This window comes from Hylaeus anthracinus, unplaced genomic scaffold (genome assembly GCF_026225885.1).
Source record: "Hylaeus anthracinus isolate JK02 unplaced genomic scaffold, UHH_iyHylAnth1.0_haploid 12002, whole genome shotgun sequence".
NCBI classification, from domain to species: Eukaryota; Metazoa; Arthropoda; class Insecta; order Hymenoptera; family Colletidae; genus Hylaeus; species Hylaeus anthracinus.
In genome coordinates, this window is record NW_026534349.1 from 8,656,044 (window position 1) to 8,678,302 (window position 22,259).

Consider the following 22,259-nt stretch of genomic DNA (forward strand, 5'->3'; position numbering starts at 1 on the left):
CCGAGCGGTCGATCGCGATCGACGGAACATCCAGTCGACCTCGTATAGTAAATTCTGAAAGTCGAGACTTTCCAAAATATAGATCACCGGGCTTCTTCGTTAGTTAGACATTTTTCTCCGTCTGCCGGGGCTGCGAGTGGTCGGTCCATCGATGCGATACGATACTCGAGAAGCGGTCCAGGTTCTGCACTCGAAATGGTTTGCGAAATATTCGCAGCTGCGATCGGTAATGAGCGGCCCCGAAAGGATTCGCTTCTTCGCGTCGGTTTCGCAAATTTGACGTACGCCGCGCATTCGGCGGACGCGGCGCCAATTTCGTATCGCGCGCGGAATGTCTAGACTCTCGATTGCTACCAGGATATGTCGAGGATGAAAACCTTGTTCTCGTTTCCTATATATAGAAACTTAAAGCGCGGTAACGCGCGATAAAAGTGCACGAGAGATCGCGCCTCGGGTTCAGGGCGTTCGAGACACGCCGTTACGAACGCCTGCGACTGGCTCTATCCATTCGACAGAAAAATTCATTCTCCAGGCTTCGGCCTCTTAACCCATTACCCGACGTAGTTCAAAAATACAAAAAAAATTAATTAACTGTATAATGATATTCATATTAACCAACCGCGACTATTTTTACCATAATTGTCATTGTTTTTATTTAAATATTAAAATTAAAGCCCTTCCCATTTTTGAAACATTGGCGGATAATGGGTTAACGTGTACCGTGGCTCGAGTGAAAGGTTCTCGATCGAGTGTTTCGAATCTTTAATGGGAAGACAAAATTATGAATGTCACAATTTTTTAAAACTTTTCATTCAGAAATTGAGTATATTAAATTTTGTATCGCAAGAGTGTGCGAGTCATAGCGGAGGAAAACCACCGGCGCTACACTTTAACTAAATATCGCTAGATTGCGTAAGTAAATCGGTCTCGCGAAGCGTACCGATATCGAATATTCAGCTTTCTAATCGCCATCGAACTCTTCAACGTCAACGTTTTCATTCTTTTCTGTTGCGCTTCTTTATTTCTAGCGAGACGATGCTTGTGTAAGTTCAGTAAATTTACATGTCGGTACACGCCTGATCAGACGAGTCGCCTATGTTTTCGAGGAAAACCCAGCTTCTCCGTGTGTCCATCGGAACTTTCGATCTTCGCGAACGACGGCAGCCAAGTCTGCGCTGGTAAACCGAAACTAGATCGCTTCGGGATGTGGTCGCGTCGGCCACGTCACGACAGTAACGATACGCTAGAAAGAGAGAAAGGAATCGGCGTTATTGGCAGCGTTCACACCAGCGTTTCATTTACAAATACTCCAATTTTTATTTATTACTTTGTTTCCATCGATGTAACCACCGTGTTTCTTTGTAGTTTCCAATTCTGTGAGAACAAAATTTTAGCTTCACATATTCACGAGTATATGTCTAACACTGAAAGTGTTTATAAAAATAGAGTATCTCAATTTGTATAAATTGTATTGCTAGTAACGGCGTTCTTATTACCAGTAAGGAGACGCAATTCACAGTCCACACCCCTCATTCTCTTCGAGTCGAGCGGTTCAAGAGCACGGATGGCAAGGAGAAGGAGAAAACAAGGAAGAAATGAAAAGGGGAAGGTGTGGTGACGAGCACCACCGTTAACCAGAATCAAATGAACCTCGGGTGAAAAGAGGGGCGAGTCGAGAAGGAGACGAGTGAAAGTAACGCTCGGCCACGCGCCCTGCCCGCGAGTATCGCGGCTGTTTCGTATCGCTCGCACACGCACGTGCACGCACGTGGTAGACTTCGAGCTGCTTCCACACCTCCGCGAGAAATTTAATTTTCGCCGTCCAACGCGGGAAATAGCTCCTCGTTTCTCTTTGATCGGGATCTCCGCCGATCGAGTTGGTAACCCGCGATCCTTGAATCGCTGGGCGTGAACTACACTCTTTTGCAGTAGATTTGCAGCGTGTTCTCGGATCAGCGAGCAAACTACGGTTTTGGATAGCCACCGGAAGCCTTTCTCCGAAGGATACAGGCTCGTTCCAGATCTGACTTGTGGAAACCTTGAAATTTATTAAGCCTGTTATTCAATTACAGGTAATTTACTCGGGAATTTCACTCCTTACTCGAGGTTTGTCGATTGCTCGCACGAAGAAGACGTGACCAGTGTTGGGTTCGATCCTATCAATTTCTAACGACTCGTGAAAACCTTTGAATTCCCACGATGGCATTCGAATCGCAAATGTAACTGTACACGTCACGTGAAAAAATTTTGATTCGATGAAATTTGGTCGGGAGGAACGAGATATTGCACTTAACGTTCCAACCAGCGCCAAAGATACGGGCGTAATGAGCGCGGCCTCGCGAGAAAGCGAGTTCCTCGCGGTAACGGGCGAGTTCACCGATAAGAAGACATTTCGCGTGCGCATATAGAAGTTGTCGTATCATAATGCAATTTCTCGATTATTGATAAGCGCGGCGGAGTCGATATTAGGCACGCAAACAGGTTTGGCGGACTTCCTGTACAGTGGTCTGCGCACGAAGAGATCGCGGAACTTTCATTCTTGACGGTCTTCAGCTTCGTCTTCCAGCTGGAAGCGATACGCTGCCGTTAATTAGACTTAACGATCGCCACTTCCGTCATGGGAATTGAATCTACGGGCGGCCTCGTACTATGTCGTACCACGCGAATTTACCAGACAAATCAAAACATGGGACTTCGAGCAGACAGAAAATGTGTATTAAATGTAGTTTGTTCTGAATCTTAATCCTTTGCACTCGAGGCCTTTTTTCTGGTATAGGCTCTAAGGAACTAATAGGAAGGATCCTGATTGGTACTTGTAGAAAATTTTTGTAGTAAAATATAAAGTTGAGTTATAGTAAATATTCCAACAGTTAGCACTCGAGTGAAAGGTTAAAAACTAGGGGATGAAACAGACCCCTCATCTTCTGTCACTTACGATGTGGATAAAAGAAGACCTGTAATATTCTAATAGTTACTAATCATCGAGTAATGTGTTCGCATTCAGCTTGTAAATCACCGCTCGAAGCTGAACTTTCCCGACTGGGGCCTGTTTTCTATCCAAGTATTCGTGAACGCGTTTCAACTCATAGCATCGGGCTGAATGAACTTTGAATCCGCTCGGATGAATGGCGAGGAAGGCCTTCCCTCGGCGCGTCAGAAAGCAGTGTACACAATCGACAGGATTAAGACGTACGGCGACTGCTGCTCCAACAATTTAACGATCCATTCATAAACAGCAACGGGCACGTATGGTGCGTAACTAAGTGGCAGGGTTGATTTCGACTCGCTCCCATTAATTATCGCTCGGCGAACTAATGGCTTCTTCGCTCCGAATCGATAGCGGCCGTTAAGTGACCAGCTTACCGGGTTAATGGCCATGATCGTAGAGGCATTCGAGGCATTTGGATCGCAATGGCAACGCGTAATTAATAGAGGCAATATACCTTACAGAGGGGCCTCGATTATAAAAAGAAAAAAGAAAAAAACGAAAGACGCGCCAAAATAACTGGAGTAACTGTTTAGGCTCTAGGAGACTATGTGAAGGGTCCTCAATGGCATTTGTACATATATTCTCAGTACATTTATTTTCGTAGTAAAATAAAAGATTGAATTGTAGTAAACATTCCAACACTACGCTTCCTCGTAGAAATCCAGTTCGTCCTTCACATCTTGGTTACGAACACGTCTATTTTGCAACTGCTGAATCTAAGTACTGTAATTCTATTTTTCTCTGAATATATCGCAAGCGAATTGCACGTCGAAGCATGGAATTCAAGGAGAGAGGGTTTCGATCAAGCAACGACGCTGATAAGCACCGGAAGCGGTCGTCGGCTACACCGGGCAGCCAATTTGTACCGCAATTTCACGAACGACTTGTTCACCGATCTTGCCTACCTGGCTCTTTCTATGGCTAGTTCGCGACCGTCGCGTTTCTCCTCGTCTGGATCCTCGCCACGAGAGCACCGCGTACCATCGTTCATTCCTCGAATACTTTGGAAATACCAGACCGCACCGACAATAGTTCAGAAGTTCGCTAACCGTGATAATCGAGAGCCTGGTGCGTAAATTTCGCAAGGTTGGGTGGCAGACACATTCCTCCTCGCTTTCGTTCATCTCATTTTCATTTCATTTCATTCAACGATAGTTTCCTGAAATAGGGAGCGATGGAATACCAATCGAAGTACGCCACTAGGGGAACGCAACGTGAAAGAGCGGGACTCTGTCAATTCTTGTTATGCAACCTGATTGTAAACTCAAATTTAATCTGAAGTACGACGTCAACGTTGAACTTGACAACTAGAACGTAGAATCGATCTTCTATATCTGCGATGCAATTTGCTTGATGCAGGTTTAAGGATCCCGCCCATGCCTCGAAAGTAGAATATTTTGGGATTAGAGCGGTATAAGTCATCCGTTGTAGGATCACTGTTGCATTAGTACAATCCCTTAACCTAGGATTCATGTAGAGTGCACTAGAAGTGACCTAGACTCGTTGTTATTTAGGATGAGCGTAACGCAGACTTAGTACGACGTGGGCGTAACTTGGGATTGGTCGAGCCTATTTCTGATGCTATTTTGTATACGTACACTCGAAAGTTAGGAAGGTTATAGATATTGCTGTGCGATCGCCAAAAGGTTCGATAGACATGGACATATACATTCATACACAAATACAAAAAAACATAGAAAATTATGATAAAAAAAGTTTGTCTTAAAATGCTTTCAAAATGCACAATCTCTATCTGTTTTTCACAATCTTCTTTCCGCGTTTTCCCCAATTACACGACAGATATCATAACCCAAAATAAACAACCATCAATGTTCACAAAGTAAACAGTTTCTCGCGCCATCCAATCCTAAAATTTCCAGATACCACGTTTCATCGTCGATCGTCGACGTATATAGAAAGGAGCGAAGTCGATCGGTAAGGTTCTTCGATTCCAAACGACTGATCTAGGATTTCACCTAATGCCAACGTGCCGCGCTGAAAAATCTCGCGATCGGCCGTTCAACACATGCTGTCCCGTGATACGGAACGGAAGCCGTAAGTCGATGAGCCTCTCCGCCCCTCGATCCTATCGTCTTTCCACCCACGCGACGATTTCGAAGGTGAAACGGGAGGATTCCTTTCCTCCTCTCGCTTCTCTATTACCAGCGACAGACATTACGATCGGTGTCCGTAGCATCCGATACCGAACCGATCCAGACACTGCCCGCCTGCCTACACGATCCCGGTGCACGCTGCACCTAGTGCTGAACGGTGGGCTGACCATTTTTTTCCTCGACCACTCGAGATATCGTCCGGTCTGCTCCGGTCCAGGACAACTCGCGAGCTCGGTACCTTCGTTTCTGAGTCACTGCTCTCCGCCCTCGGAGAGGCTGCGTAGACGGGATTCGTGACGGAACCAGAATCCGATCGACAAAGAAGCGTTCCGGACCGTTACGTCTCGAGAAGCCATATGGAAGCCCCAAGAGGTGGAAAAGCTTGATTACGGAAGATGGTGCGCAGGGTGACCGCCAAAGGAATTTATTGGAGACGTTCAACCGTGGGATCATACGGCTTTTGGTCAAATAATTCGTTATGCGCCAGTCACGAGAGTGAGAGAAGAGTTCGATGAAGGAAGGGTTTGGTATCGTACTAATGGTGAAAATGACACGTCAAAGATAGCGTGACAATAGTCTCAAATTTTGTATAAAAATTGTCTCAACATCGTATGATTTGGTATCGTGTAGTTCTAATAGTTTCAAACTTTGTCGAATTACTGCAATAGCACTTCGACTTTTATTCAACGTCAAGTGGTAGTAAACGATTTTCGACTACCAGAATGGAAGGCACCGTTAGATTTTCTCTCGCACTCCCATTCGAAGTTTACCCAACCTACCTTAATAAATATCCCCATAAGAATTATCGTACTATCTTATTTCGATTAGAAGTTGTACGATTTCGATCGAAAAACGCCGTTTATGGAGACGGTGCGCCGAGAGATTTCGATCTTCAGCTGCTAATTTGTTGTAGCCGGAAACGGAGTCGTTTGACTAATTCGATTGCGGACTCGCCACGCGGGGACTATCTGCGCGAAAATTGGAGAAAAAAGAAGCCAGATCGGAGCGAAAGAGCGTTTAGCGGCCGGACGGTCGACGACGATATCGCGGAACGTAACTGCGAGAGTGTCGGTGGATTTATCGAGCCGCTGGATCGACTGGATCTCGCGTGCATATTATAATGCGAACGCGAACCGGTTTTCCCTTCTGTCCGGCGTTTGACGCAAATACGAAATGTGTCGAAATTCTGGACTATCGACGACACGCCTGTGATTGTTTCGTAACCGATTCTCATATCGGAAAATTGCCTGACCGCATGAACATTTCGGAATATTCATGGCTGTCCGACGGAACAACTTTATCCCTTCCTCGTCTCGTCGAGTATCGGCGTACACGATGCGCCTCGCGTCCATGCGAATCTTAAACATGTAAATTGGTCGCCCCGGCTGGGAACTCGGATTTATTTTGCACCGTGGCTGCGAACGTAGCCCTCCCACGGCCGAGCGATCTTTCGACATCCTTCCGCGTTCCACCGGCGACGTCCCTTTGTTCGACCCACGTTCAATCCCGACGATGACTCGCGGAATCAACGACTTAATTAAATCGTTAACTGGCTACGAAAATACGCTCTCCGTTTCGGAGAAACAACAGCGATAGACGAGTTACAAGGTCCTTCTTAATTACACAGACGATCTCTTCGCAGGTTTTGTCATTCGAAGGGTCAAAGGACTTTCGAATGTTCTCCTTGGGCTGTGCAAGCTGTTGCAAGCAGTGATATAGATGATTTTAGGAAATGCGTCCAGCATCGAACGCGTACAATCGACGTCTTTCTCGTCCTGAGGTGACCGAGCCCCCACGCGCGACAGGGACGAACATTCGTCGGAGTCGATTTTTCCGTGCAGCTCGCAGAAAGGTCCCACCACGACGACGGAGCGCCTTTCGAAAGCAACGGCGGCGCGATACGGCTACGGGACGACATTCTTTTCCATCGCTTCTGGAGCAAAGCGGCCGCTTCTCTCGGTGGAAACGGCGCGGCGTCTCCCATCGCGGTGGAATTTGCATTTAAACGCCTGGCTTACGTAACCGCCGTGGCCGAGGCGAACGCGTTAGTTCAGGAAACGCTGATCCGCCGCCGTTAGCGAGTAGCGCCGAGTATCGCCTCGTCGATCCGATCGACGGGCACGCGAAAATTCCGATCGAACTGCCATGAGACTTGGTATACTTCGAATTAGTTTAAACGAGGGTAGTGGACAAGTTAGGGTAGTGTAATCATTTTGTTATACCCAATCTGGTCTTAACCCTTTCAACCAAGCTGTTCCCTGTTTGAATTCTATCCAATTCTCTTTTAGAAATTAATTTTATTAAGTGTTGATCGCAAATCAATGACCGTAGTTAGATGAAAAAGGACAATTTTATCCAAATGTCTCAATTGTAATTTAGCTAATGGCAACCAGATATATCCACTGAGATATATTCGCGAGCTCCCAAATAAATTCTTAACATCGTCGTTCAGAGGAAATTTACTCGCAGGCCTTCTGTACAGGTGGACGAGTATGTGTACGTTAAAATGTGATCGAAAATGACGAGGTCGATTAACCGGCTGTCAGGCGCGCACTTTAACTCCATTTTCGCTCGATCCTCTCGGGATGGAGATACCAGCGCCCGGGCACTGTAATTACCGGACATAACTCGATCGAAACGTTGGAAATTAATTAAAACATCAGCCGTCCTTCGAGTCGCTAGTCATCGCGAGCGGGCAGCCAGGAAATTTACGCGAGGACGCGATCGAGTCGGCCGCGACACTCCGGGCATCGTCGGAATTCCATCGAAATTTTCGCCAGGCTCGATTTCCCGTCGGTGACGTATGCAAGGCCACAGATTAGCATATAGACGGACCACCCATGCTACGACCCTGCGCGATCAACGAGCCCCGCTCTTCAGCCTCGTAATAAGCGGCCGCTCGTGTCGGATCCACCGACTACAAGTACCGCCCGTGTACCCATCCGTATATCTCGATTTATATCGTTATCGATCCTTTATTGGCGTCGATATATATTCCAGCTCGGTCCTTACATCGATCCTGGCCTTACATCTCCTTTTTCTTGCCTCTCATCCTTTCCTTCGGGCGTACCTTCTCCGCAGCAGGCTCTCCCTCCTTCGTCGCGCGTAGGAGTCCAACGCGAGATGTCCCTGGAACGGTATCGGTCGAGTTTCCTCCCTCCGCGATGTCTTGCGCTTTCTTCCTCTCGCGACTTCTATGCTACACGATGCGCTTATCGCGGACGACACCGGTCGCCTTCGAGACGACCGCGACCGAGCGATGTTCTAGGACCGGTGTAATCAACGAGGAAGGAGTTCGCGGACTCGTGGACAGCCATGAATTTTATCATTCTTCACGAGCGCGTCGTAAACAAACCTCCATGCTCGACAACGGTCCTATAGTTCGTTGCTCAGGAGTTGGCAAGGCAGCTCGATTGGCTGTCGCGTAACGGCGACACGTTTACTCGTACGCACTTTCGTTATTGGCTGAATTGGTTACATCTACTAATGGAATATAGGATCATATAAACACTCAATCGATACTTTTAATCTTTATTTTATTTATTTATGAAAGCTTGGAAGAACGATCTTTATTTAACTATAAACGAAAAATAGAGACAAGAAAATACTGGTGAAAATTATCAAGATGAGAATAACAGAAACGAGCCTACAATACGTTTATTATGAAAGATACACAGGTCTGAATATAGTTAAAGACCTATCGATTTTTCAAAACCTATCGAACAAAAATCGAAAAGAACGATCGCAAATATGTGCGAGACGATAGGTACACCGTCTCTTGTAGAATAATTGCTTGTATCATTGGCGTACCCTCACATCGGCGACCATTTATCGCCAACCCTAGCTTCGAGGCGGTTTCCATCAATGATCCCATGGACCGCGGAAGATAGGCGAGCAAATAAAACCGGGCGTAATCGAACATATTTATTACCGTTCATCCATCGACTCTCGTACTCGACTGTGTACCGCGTTTATTAATTAACGAGGCCGGTCAATTATTCCGAGTAATTATCGAGGGGCAAGCATCGACAGGCCGATAAGCTGTTTCTCTCGAAGGCGACGAGTAGTTACGATTCGAGTACAAGCGGTAGATTGTTAAGGAGTCGATGTTGACACGCGAAAGATCTCTTCGTTACCTCGTTTGAACGAACGACTCGACGAATGCGGTCTTGTCGCGGCTCGTGTTGCACGTCGCGAGATGCAGGACGAAAGAACTTCGATGATAAAAGGTAGGACTTTTCAAGCTCGAGGATCCCGAGTGGCAACGGCCGTGAGACGAAGGACGCTCTCTCCGCGTCTATTCATCTAGCCGTGTCGCTCGTTGCAGCGATCCTCGTAAGAACCACTTGAAAGTCGCTCTTCGTCGGGCAAGAAAACGACCGAAAAAAGTATCCTTCGCTCTCCAGTTCGTTGGTCACCGCGAGATCCATTGTTATCGTTTCGTTTGCGTAACCACGTTTATTTTCAAGCGTACGGCGGGAAACACTCGCGCGTAATGGTCGACTTTAACCTCGTACGGACGCAATGCATCCAAACTGCATCGGCTTAGTGCTCGTTTGTCTGAATCAATTTCCAAACTCACTGCTTCATCACTCCTAATAAATTTACACTAGACCTCCCACGACTAGTTAAATGACCGTTTTTATAAGTGCATACAAATCTAATAACAATGAATAAAGTACTATAGTGTCCGAATAATAATACGAGAATGACACGAAGCATTATTATATGTAAAAGAAACCGTATTGTTATGATTTAAATTCAATCAGTCTCGAAGTTGTCATCTCGGAATACAAGAACAATCGCTCTCGACAGGTTCGAGCGTAACGTTCGAATCGCGTTCCATCGGTAATCGTAATTATTTCCAAAGAATTTGCGAAGGGAAGGAACGCTTCTCGTCGCTCCAAACGAATGGCGTCGAAATAGAATCGTTACCGCGATCGTTACGCTCACCGTTAACTGTCGTTCGAGGAAGAAACTATAAAATTTGTTCCAGTTTCTTTTTCCACGGGAGAGAGAACGCGGCCCGCGGTGGAGATTCAATTAGCGGGATTCGTTAGGACGTATTCGTTAACGAGGGAAGGGAGAAAGCGATTAAAAGTTTCAGGGAATTCACGGTATTCCCTAGATGGGCTACGATTATAGATCGGCAAGCCGTTCCGCGAGAACGATCCATGAATTAATTCGGTAACGATCTTCGACGTTTCATAGTCGCAGCGCTTGCAAGCAATTGCCTCGTTTAATTATCTAATTTAATTGAACTAAAAATTTGGTCATTTCCGTCGGAATGTCACGAATAGGTCGCTCGACGATGTTTTCACTCATGGATATGAGCAAGGACTTTATCAGTTACACCAACAGCCTAGAGTGACGCCGCTGTTTTTTGCGGTTTTAGAAATCAGCCTTAAGGACGGCCGTCCGAACAACTGTCGATTTCGAACGGATGGATTTTCTTGGTCGCGGTAAACGAGAGGTCCGTACGATTGTTCGACAGTTTTGTTTCCAATAAAAAGGCGTTAACGCATTCGATCGATTCGTGCCAACGGAAACCTGGTACGAGGAGGATATCAGAGAATTTTATTTGTAAGGGATATATATTATTCCTTAGTAAGTTATTCGTCAGAATCTCTTCAAACTTGTACATACAATTCAATTACAAACACTTAAAAGCAAACGACACAAGTCAGTTTTAATAAAACTTTCATAAATACTTCTTTCTTACACTATACGTTAAATTTGTCACATTGGGATAAGTTACATTTCATCTCCTTGACGTTCATTACGTCGGCCAAAGAGTGCCGATCCATTAATCGATAAGTAACCAGAGCGTTAACGTCAACCCTCGAAGGCTCCATTCTTTGTGTATATATTAATATCGAGCGCGGAGAAAATTGATACTCCGCATCGCATCTTTGCTTCGCGATCCGAACCTATAAATCATCGTCGAGAGATCGATAAGTGGGGCGCTTCTTAATTTACGCCTCTCGAAATCGTGGGTCCCGATCAAGTTTCGCTCTCGATCGATACTCGGCAATCGTCCAGCGAACGCCTTTATCACGCTACCTTCTTTCTCTCCTTCTCGTCGTCGGCCCACCCGTCGTTGGTTCGCGCTGTCAAAACATCCTCCCAGGTGTCGCAGCTCTTTTTACGCGCCGTTTGCGATAGCGTAAATCATGATATCGACCGGCGAGGAATTAATGGTCGACGTTACTTTCGCGGTTCGGATGAGACGGTCAGTCAATTATTTTCGCACCTCGTCGAACGAAAAACTTATGACCGAATACGAGCAGCGGTTACTCATCGAGGGACTGGCCAATCCTTTGGCGACCTGTCGAGGGTTTCCATACGGATGATCCGAGATCGAACGATAACGATTCCAAGAGAGAACCCTTCGACAGGTTCGAATAGTTAATTCGCGATGCGACACGGTCAGTGAATATTGTTAACAGAAATTTAAATTTTATTTATTTAACGTACCTAATTTGTAACGAAACAAACAATTTACGAGATAACGTATTATTTCTGCGTCGCATTAATATTCAAACACTTACCGAGCTTCGATGGTGTACTTAAAAAGTAGATTGAATTATGGTCAGGTGTACATTGCAACAAGGAATAAAGTACTATAGTGTCCGAATATTAATACGAGTCATTGTATATTCGGTTGATGTAGTTTCACGGAATTCGCGGAACGAGACCTCGCGAGCGGCTCACCGTCCACCGTCGCGTCGGGCTGCGAGAAAAAGGAAGATGCTTTTTAGGTCAGGAACGCGGCTTATCCCTCGTTCCTCTCCTTCCTCGGCGCGTCCTTCTGGTTCGTTCCTCTCCCTTTTAATTGAACGGCTGACTCGCTAGGGATGGGAACGAAACGCTACGAAACAATCTTGTTTCGCCACGGCAGAACCCATCCTTCTGATACTCCAATAATACTGAATGACCCCACATCAAAATATTTTCTTAGCCTCAACGCTGCGTCGACGGATGGTCACGAGATTCGAAGATATTCGCGAGCTCGAGGATTTCGCAAAGCTTGTAATACGCAGAACATGAAGCCTGAGAGGTTCTAAATTTCAGGACTGAGTGCGTCGAATTCTCCTAGCTGAGATCAGAAACGCTTTCGAGAGCGGTTCAAAGTCTATCGCGGACCGATTGGTTCGGAAGGCAGCGAGAAATCGTATCGAATGGCCATCGCTACTCGGGTGCACTGGCAACTGGTTTTTGCCGATGCAACCAAGTCGAGCCGAGAGAGCCAGATGCACGCGGTTGTGTCCTCGCGGATGTCGGTTAGCAGTTTCCTGGGAGAGTCAGCGTGTATGCACGGTCGTCCTTGAAGCCGTTACACTCCCTTGCATTAAGGCTCTTGCCAGTCGGCCCCCGAGTTCGCCACACTATTACACCCACCAACACGCCTTTACCGTCTCCGTCTCCGTCCGATGCTGATGGACTTGTTCGGCATCGATTCATCGAAACTGTTCGAGGTGGCGTCACCGGCGATATTCGGTAGAGAAAAACCCTCGTCGTCTTCGAATCTATAATAAGCAATCTAACGTTCTGCGTGTAAATTACACTGATACGATTTTAACGAGCGTCCCCGTTTTGCGTTTGATCGCCGCAGTGAAAGTAGTAGAAAGCGAAATAATAGACATGCGACGCTCGTTGATGGAGCAGAGCAAAAAATCGATCCGCACAAAATCTCGGACGGGATGTACCAAGTAGAGAGGAAGTGGAAAGAAAACGAATGAAATCGGCACGGAGAAATGACTGGTGCAGGGTCGATTGAATAAGTCGAGTGTATAATTCGTGGTTCTACGTACGGACTAAAGATCGTGAGGAACATCGAGAAATAAAGAAAAAGGTAATATAAGAGCGAACAATTAACGAATAATTTGTCTCTCTTCGCGAGAACCTCCATCTGATCGAAGGAAACGGAATTTGGGATTCTTTTCTCCATAGTACTCTTAATCGTGGTACACATCGGACTCTTTTCTCGGTGGTATTGCGTAACTGGCACGATGCACCGGCGCGGAGTCAAGGTGAGCGTTGAAAAAGCTATCGAAAGGGGAATCGCCCGGGATCGAGCAAGAATGGGAATATAAATTTCATTTCCACGGATCGCTTTCGAGTCGCGGCTACGGAGATAAGCCGATATGCGCATAGATTCAGAACCGTTCTATGGAGAGATCCCGCGAATTCTTGGATCGCGACCGATCGATATATGGGCGTGACGACGTTACACGTCGGCTCTGTTATCCTCGCCTTCCTCGTGTGGAAGATCTGATTTCCTTACAATGTATAGTGCGGATCGTGTTACACAGTATCGTACCTACCACGGTGCACATTCGTTATGGTTTATGTAAATTGGCTAGTACATAGGTGACTCGCGCGTTAAAGCGCACGCTAGCCGCATCCGCGCGATTAACGCGCGCCGATTTATGGTGTCATCGATTCCACTACCAGACGATAAATTGGACGCGAGCGGTGGTTTCCTTTCTAAACTGAAATTATTATTGTAAAAACGATATAAAAAACCTCGTATCACGGTTAGTATTCGTCGGATAAAATTGCGAAGGTGCAAGTGGAGATCGATAAATTCTCAGTATCGATAGCGCGCTCGTACGGAAAAGCTATTAGTAGATTGTACAGTTATACAGAAATAGATGCGTTGTAATAGACAAATAGAAATTTGTTTAGGTGTATTCAATATTTCTGTATATATTTAGAAATATGTTAATTTAGATTGTACAATTATATAGAAATAGATGTATTATATAGAAATGTAGAAATATGTTTAGGCGTATAAGATATTTCTTTCCTAGTCATTCAAAGATACCGTATTAATAGCATCCGTACCGCGCGTTTAAATCTCCAAAACCTGTGCTAGGAGCCGCCTATACTATCTTTACCACGTGTTGAAATCTCTCAAACCACGTGCTATGCGTCTGTACTGTTCTTGCCACGCGTTGAAATCTCCGAATCCCCATAACCATGCGTTGAAATCTCCCAAACCCCATGCGCTCCACGGTGCGCTTCGAGAGACTTCAACGCGTGGTAAGAGCAGTGCATTCGAGCGCGGAGCACCAGCGCCTCTACCGCTGTGCGCGGTAACTTTGACTGTCATATTTCAAGCGTTGAAACATCCATCCAGAAAAGGAAAATGTCAAACGAACAGTAGCGATGAAACCCGATTGATCGCGAAAAATGAGTGACTTGTTGGCATCTAATTAACCAAATGACGTCGGCTAACAGAAGAGGACAAACGTCTGATCAGATGCACGAGTAATTACTGCGTAGCGTGTATAAAATGTGGTCGCGCGGTCGTTTCGCAAAAAATTAACAAGCGGCAGGAGTGTTTTACGAGGAGCAAGATTGCTTTCGTTTCACATTCTGGGATTTCACTTCTGACGCGATACGAGAAAATCTGTGTTTAATACGTACACACGCATAAAATTTACGGTCAAAGCGCGTCCGTGGCGACTCGTTTTTAATTTAAACGCGAACGTCTCATCGCTAACGACGATCATAATTTTCGAGTAAAGTTCGCGTGCAAGAAGAAAGAAATCTCGTGTCGTTCCTTTAAAATTGCAGAGGTATTCTATCTCGTTATAGAGTCTCTAGTATCTCTATAGTTAACGAGACGAACGGTCCATTTGTACACAAAAATGTCGGGAAACTAAGGTTTACGCGATTTAAATGCGTTCGAGAGCATCGGTTGGGATACATTATTCATGGCTATTAAGTTTACCGTATTACGGAATGGATATTCCGGTCGCGAGCGAAGCAAATAAATATCGACATACGTTATTTTTCCTTAGAGGAGGGATACGCGTAAGGTACGTAGCGGGACGTTCAATCGTGCGTGTACGCGCCGCTTCGCGTGCAATTTCCGATACCGAAAGTTCGATATGCAATTTCGTGGCCAAGAATAAATCCCCGCTTGCATAAATCCCGGCACCTTCGTGTCGAGCTGCAGCACACGTCGCTGAACTTCTCGGCGCGGCGGAGAGAACGAGGGAAAAATCTCGCTCTCGGTCTCCTTCTTCGTCGTCGTCTTCGCTCTCTCCGGTGATCTCGAGCTAGCGAGAACAGGACGGATAGAGTGATCGAAGAGAGTCGGTGTTCACCTACTCGCGAGGGTGTGTACCAAGGCGTGTGCAGCGCCCGTACAACGAAGAATTCGCTCTGCACGAGACTGCGATACCGGTGCAAGGAGGTATCTATCGCTTGTGCAATAGTGAACGTATAGCGGATGTCAAACCGCCACGCCGCTCCGCTCCGCGCGGGCACACGTATCGCGGGTACACCCCTGCACCGACCGCGCCGACTCTGCATGTCTGCATACGTGCACACACACACACATACTCGCGTATTTGCATCGCGGTCTCCGCGGGTTGACAACTCGCGTGCATACGCGTGACTTTCGTGAACTCGCGCGCGCGCTAATTTGCAAACAGGAAGTGGAAAGTCCACCGTCGCGCTCTTCTGTCCGCGTTACTGGAGAAGAGACTTGTACCCGCAGCAATTAGGGAGATGAATGGAAGTACTGTAACTACAGTCTCCTTTCTTCTCAAAGTATATTCTAAGAGGGACCATGCTTCGACCTTGCGTCCAGCTGATCCCGACCGAATGGGCATCGAATACAACTGCGATAACTTTAAGTTCTATCGCGTCTTAAGCGAGTAGATCGCATGCTACAAAGAAGTTAGCGTTGAATTCAACAAATATAAAATACCGTGAGCCTTGGTTACGGTGTGTTCATGTTACGCTTGGCTGTGCTGAATGCTGGTAGAACGCCGAACACGAGGACTAGTCTTAGCGAATTCAGTACAGCTTTGTAAAATTGTCCTGTGGCACTCGTTAATCGCAGGTAACGCCGCGCTTCGTTATCGGCGAATCGCTAATTAATCGGCAACTTCGTGAGAACGTTCCTGGAGAAAGAGTCTTTCGTAATCGTCATTTCTTCGGTGCGCAACAATGCCGAGGATAGGCCAGAGGCAGATCGAAGGCTACCGAAAGAATCGCCACAATAGGATAATATTTTACGGGTGCAGATCACGATCGGCCTTGGTAGACCGATCGAACAAGATCGACGAATCGATCGCACGGCGTTACCTCGAACAGATCGCCCGTGTTAACGACTACACCTTTAGAGCATGTTTACAAATATTCCTGCTAATCGTCGTTTCTCGGTGGCTTCGTCGTTGCTAGACAAAGCGTTTTATGCGTGTCTTTCAGAAAGATGACATCCGCGAAAGTCACTACAGGGGTGTATCGTACCTAAGAGGTACGTGTGAGACTCTTGGTACAGAATTTAAGTCGAACGTGAAAAACACGAATCAGACACGTCGTATGAAAGGGCCTAAGGAATTTTATATCTGATTATGGCATGCACGTTCCTACAGTAAATCATAGACCAAAGGGTTAATAATGATAAAAACCTGAATTTTGTATGCCTTCGAGTAGAGATCTCTTCTCGACTGTCGGGTAAAAATTGTCGAGGTTGTCGAGCCCATCGAGCAAGCTTACAATTACCACCGACACAGACCTAATGCAATTAAAGTATAGAACGTCATGGGAAGCTGGCCTGATCGCCTTTTTTCTTAATTTCGCTTCACGATTGGCCCAACAATTACGGGAAAAACGCATTGCCGAGAAGGATCGAGCTGCAACAGAGACACGCGTTTTTCAGCGATCGATATTCGAGAGGCCATGGGAGGCGCTTTCTACCTTAAACGATCGCGTAAACATAATTCCCGTCGAACGGATGCACGCGCTCCGGGGGCACCTTAATTCGTCGATGCAAAAAGAGAACGCGGGCAAAGAGGTTCGGCCTCCCGTGAATTGTTGAGAAGATATATGTACAGCCGAGCGATGGGATCTGTTTTCGCGCGAGCGGCAAGGACGACTTGTTAGCCAGAAAAAACGTCACGGTATTCTCAAGATTTATGCTCGAATTTCGGCCTAACGAATGCACCGCCGTTTTTTCGAGCGTGGCGCAACCCCGCGGTATCAACGTGTCTTGCGGCTTGACCGATTTCGCTGATGAAATTACTCCGAATTGTGATTAAAGAAGAAAAGGGTTAGACTAACAAAATTACAAACATATCTCGACTAAGGGCGATGGTTTCTCGCTTCAAAGATCGACAGATTCGTCCATTCTGTCCCGAATAGAACGCGAAGACGAACGATCCGGCAGCCACGTATAAATATCTACGAGCAAGGTTACGATTCCGATTAATTCTAGATCGAGGACAATCTGTGAGTGACGGTTTCCGTAAACAGCGCGAGGGATCTTGCTTCGCAATAAAAAAAAATGGGTCTCTGGCAACCAAGAGAGATTAATTATTTAGCAGCGATTTCGCGCGTTTCTTCGACCTCTCGCCGCCTCGCGCCCGTAAAAAGAGCCGGATAAATTGCCCGATAACGCGACTGATATATCGCGGCCAGCGATCACGAGCTTTGCTGCTTTACGGCCGGTTAAAAGCGAAAGCGAAAAATGCTGCGATTAATTCCGTCCGCTTGTCTCGTGCACAGAGTGTCCTCTTTCAGCGATTGTTTACGTACGTTGACGTCGATCGAGCGAAACGCTACCGACACGCGTGGATCCTTGCGTACTCGAGAGGAAGAAATTCATCTCGGTGTCCACCCATTCCCTTCGTTTTCCTCCTGCTTTGCGTGGAAACGGTCGCATTCCCAACGATTGCGCAAAGATCCGCGGCATCGTTGCGTCGATCGATCGGGATCTCCTCGGTTCCGACTCGCGGCTGTCTAATTTATTCCGAGCGATCCGGCGGAAACGTGAATAATTTCATTAACGCGCGAGCGACGATTATCGTTTCGCCACGGCGGCGGGTCGATCCGCGTTACGAAAACCGAACGGTTCTCACACGGTTCGACGATAAACGGCGAGAGCGGCAGAGCGCGTGTAAATTCCTCGCGCGATAAAGCCACGCAGCGCGGAACGGGCCGCGATCGCCGGGATTACGAAAGTTCCGCGCCGCGGAGCTGCGACCTTTGCACGCGACACTGTCGTCGCGTAATCGTATCAAAGAACGGGTTTCCGGTCTCCGCGAAACAGGGTAAAGTCCTCGTCACGGTAAATATGCGCCTCTTTTGTATCCCGCCGCGCAGTTCTTCGATTCATCTCGTAGCCTCGATCGTCCTAATTTGGATTCGGCGGGACGCATAATCGAGAGTGCTTCCAGCCATTCGACGAGAACTACCACAACATCCGAGCGGATACCACAAAAAAACTTGTAGAGTCAATTCCAAGACGATTACAAGCGATTCTTGAGACTAAAGGAATGCATCCAAAATATTAAAAATATATTTTGTAATTATAACCGTGAACAAAATTCAGTGTGTTGCCAACCTTAATTGTGCAAATATTTTCTTGACTACGAAATTTTCGTTTTTCTAAAATTATTTTCGAATAGTGAATTATTAACGTTCCTATGTCAACAAATGGTGGCTGTCTGTAATGAGGTATTAAAACACGTACATTATATTAAAGTACTATTTCTTCGCAGGTAGTTTTTTTTAAAAAAAAACTGAGTGTGCAAATACTTTTATTACCCCTCTATCTACGAGAAGTTTAGGTAGTAAAACGCGTAATAAATAAAAGCCTAATAACGCTCATCGCTCCACCTCTTGGTTACGCGCGACGTGATTATCAATTATCAGTTATCGAGTCGCATCTACGTCAACGCGTGCCAACCTATAAGAAAGATACGCGAGATATAGCTACTAGATACCGCCAAAGGATCGCTTTTGAGGTGATCAGCGAGATCGAATAGAAACATAGACCGTGCGATTACCTCGCGGTGGAATCCGGAACAAAGGCCAGACCTCACCCGGCGCCGACGCTACATTTTTTCTTCTCTGCGGGTGTTGCATGCGGCGTTGGATTTCTCAAGCGTTTCACCGACAAAAGAGACGGCTGGAGGGGAGGGAGGATCGATAAGCCGATCGATTATGATCGGGAGCGCGTTGCAAAAAGCGCAGCGCGCACCTCGGTGACCGCGCAGCCGGCGTATCGTGTGTATCGGTAATTGCATCGTGGCTTGTCGACGCTTATCGCGGTTCTCTCCTTGGCATGAGCCCACGTACGAGGGCGTTGCGAGTTTTCTCAAAAGTAACAGTCCCCGAGCTCTGGTTCTCATAGAAACTGACTTGTCTACGAAACAATTGGGATCAGTACCTCTTCGCATTTTTTGAATGGTTTTAATTCTGCCGAAAACTTGTCCGGAGAGAAAGTAACTTGGGCGTCGAATGGAAGTCGTACTTAACGCATCTCTTCTCGATCGAAGTTGTAAGCGAGCATAATTGTTATTAATTATTCGCTTGGCTCGTTACTTCGGATCAAGCTGAGACGCAATACTTATCGCGGAATCAATAATCGACGTGCACGCGGCGGATGGCCGATCGATTACCAATTAAAAAGCCGAGGATCGAAAAGACCAGCGGTCGGATCAACCGACTGATTTACGAGATGCCGGTTCCTAACCCTCCGGGCATCGATGTCTCCGTAACGTTCACGCGGTAGCGCAGATTAAGTACTCGAACAGGAGTCGATTACTCGATCGAGAATCAATTATCGCTTTAGAATTTAATTTATAAAGTAATCCTGAAGCGCTGCTCGCTGCCGAACGGCTGGAACTTGACATTCAAGCGACCGTGAAAGTTTAAAATATCGAATCTTCGAGGGATGAATGTTACCTGAATAGATACGAACCAATTTTACATTTCCATTTTTAGAGAACAAAGACGATAGAACGTATCTCGATCGTGGAGAACGTAAATCGACATGCTGACCGTTCGCCTGACGAATCGAAACGTAGCTTGAGTAACGAAGCCGCGCAACGAACTTTCTATCGAGAGCAGCATTAGATGTAAGGCTCGTCTTTAATAATAAAAAAATGAAACCAAAAAAAAACGACGATAGGTACCGCTTTCCTTGGCAGTGAAACTGAGAAGAAGCAAAAAGGAGGAAGTACGATCGGAATTAATCTGAGGCATGAGTCGACCAGTCGATTAACGAGCAGGTGTGCTTCGGCCCATAATCGAACGTCCACGTGGTATTTATATTCCGAGCGAAGCCCGCATCCGGTAAAGAGATTCTAATCGTCGTATCGCTCTTCCAAATTGGCTCTACAACGTATACAATTCGCGGAACGAAACAAAAGCGATCGCTGTCCGCGTAAGGGAGAAAAATGTTGCTTTAACGGTGGAAAGTTTCAAATCTCCACGGAAGCGTTCTCCATGTTTGTTAGAAGGAAGACGTTGCGAAAGCGACAGCCTCCGTTCTTCGAAACTAGTCGAAAAAGAAACAGCGAAATCGTCCTCGCGCGTGGATCATAATTTATGCATTACAGGCAGTGATCTCGTTACGATTGCACAAACTCGGCAGAAATACACCGCGGCGAGGAACTCGAAAAGAGAGTTAACGAGGTCAACAACGTCACTCGCGCCGCGCCGTTCCGGCCTTCGTGACTGGACGTCTCGAAACGTCTCTCAGGACTGAATTAAAACGAAAAGCAAGGAAGCTGCGATGAAAATACTCGTTAAAAATCACAGCCGACAATCGCTGGTAAGCGCGGGCCAACGATGACTACGAGAAAATCGAAACGGTACGACGTATATCTCTCTTCTCGCTTCTCGACGATGCTTCCAACTGGCTCGTTACGAAATCTCAAATTTTTCTACCATGGAAAGCAGTTAACGTATCGCCTTAGTCTTCTAGTAGTATCTTGTATTTTATTAAAGTATATTGGAATACTAATCGTATCTCTAGCTTACGTTACATTAGGACCATATTTAGGGCGCTTTAATATTTCTAACCTTTTCTACTATAATATGTAAAATCTATAGAAATACATTTAAATCTCTTTGTTTAACACATCTAGTAATTCACAATAATTTTAAAGACTATCGCCTTAGTCATCCGCGGACTCAAGGCATCCTGAGACGCTAAAAATATTATACTCTGGGGCTTCTTTCGTTATTTGTCCATACTGGCTCTGCAGAAACTATTCAACGCAATCTATTCGTGTTACTTATCATATTTGCTATTACGAAGACATTAATAACCAGTGATCGAGATCCTCTAGTGGGGAATCATCGACAGACGCAAGGCGATCGGCCGATCGCTCGCTCTCCATCTCGTTCTTCCTGCTCGCGACGAGCGAGAGTCGCGAAGCTGACACTCTCCGGGCGAGTTTGCGCAGCCGAACGCCGAGAATTAATTCGATCGCAAATTAGCTCGAGCCACGAGAGTCTGTCGGCGCGGGATAATTGACACGTTGTCGGGAAAAAGAAGAAAAAGAAAGGGAGCGAGAGGTCTTCAAGGATGTCCACTCTTCCAAGTGAAGGCGGTTGCAAGAACGCAGGAACGCCCCACAAATCAGTCGCGGTCCGAACGTTCCGGATTCGGTTCACCGAATTTCACCGGAATCTCTGCGCTCTCTTTCATTCCTCGACAACTTTATGACTACGCCTCGGGAAAATTCATCTCGAACGACAATAACTTCTTCCCTTGCGCAATCGTCCAGCGCTAAATGAACGTTTACGACAGAACCTTCTCTCGTATATCAGGTGGCTCGATCGAAACGGAGCTTTGATTTCTCTGTATAAATTGTGAGATTTTTCACGCTTTTAAAACTATTTACTTGCTTTATGTAAAGACAGACGTCATTTTCGTTTAACCTTGTTTTCTATGGATGTATTTTGCGCAAAAATAAGATCGAAAATTAAGGTCATCTTGTGAAAGAATTAAGATTATTTGGTAAAATGTCGATATATTATCGTGTGAATTGAATGTTACACGGTCTTATACAAGGTTACGATCTCTTCGCTTCGATTCGTTCGCGCTATCGCGTGATAGCCGATCGGAGAATCTCGCATGAATTTTACGCATCGAAAGCGAACATTTATCACGTTGAAGTGTATTTAGCGTAAAAACCATTAACTACGCGAACATCCGGGCGTTAATTGCTAGGCGTCGTTACTGAAACACAACCGCGTTTAGCTTCTATTAAACGCTCGAGCTTCCGTATTATGAAAATTGCCGGGTAGTAACGCGGAGGCTCGATTCGATTACACGTCCTCGAGATTAAAGCCCGGGGATGCACTTTCGATCCCGGCAACGAGCGCCGGCTACC

The 22,259-nt window shown here is 46.3% G+C and overlaps 1 long non-coding RNA gene across 1 annotated transcript; it reads right to left on the reverse strand.

The window, feature by feature from the left end:
• Positions 1–790: 790 nt before the first annotated feature.
• Positions 791–6,158, reverse strand: LOC128892412 (uncharacterized). The gene is made up of 3 exons (XR_008461085.1): positions 5,883–6,158; positions 3,895–4,148; positions 791–1,243 (listed from the first exon to the last, which is right to left on the reverse strand). It is a non-coding gene; the product is annotated as an uncharacterized LOC128892412 (long non-coding RNA).
• Positions 6,159–22,259: the final 16,101 nt, after the last annotated feature.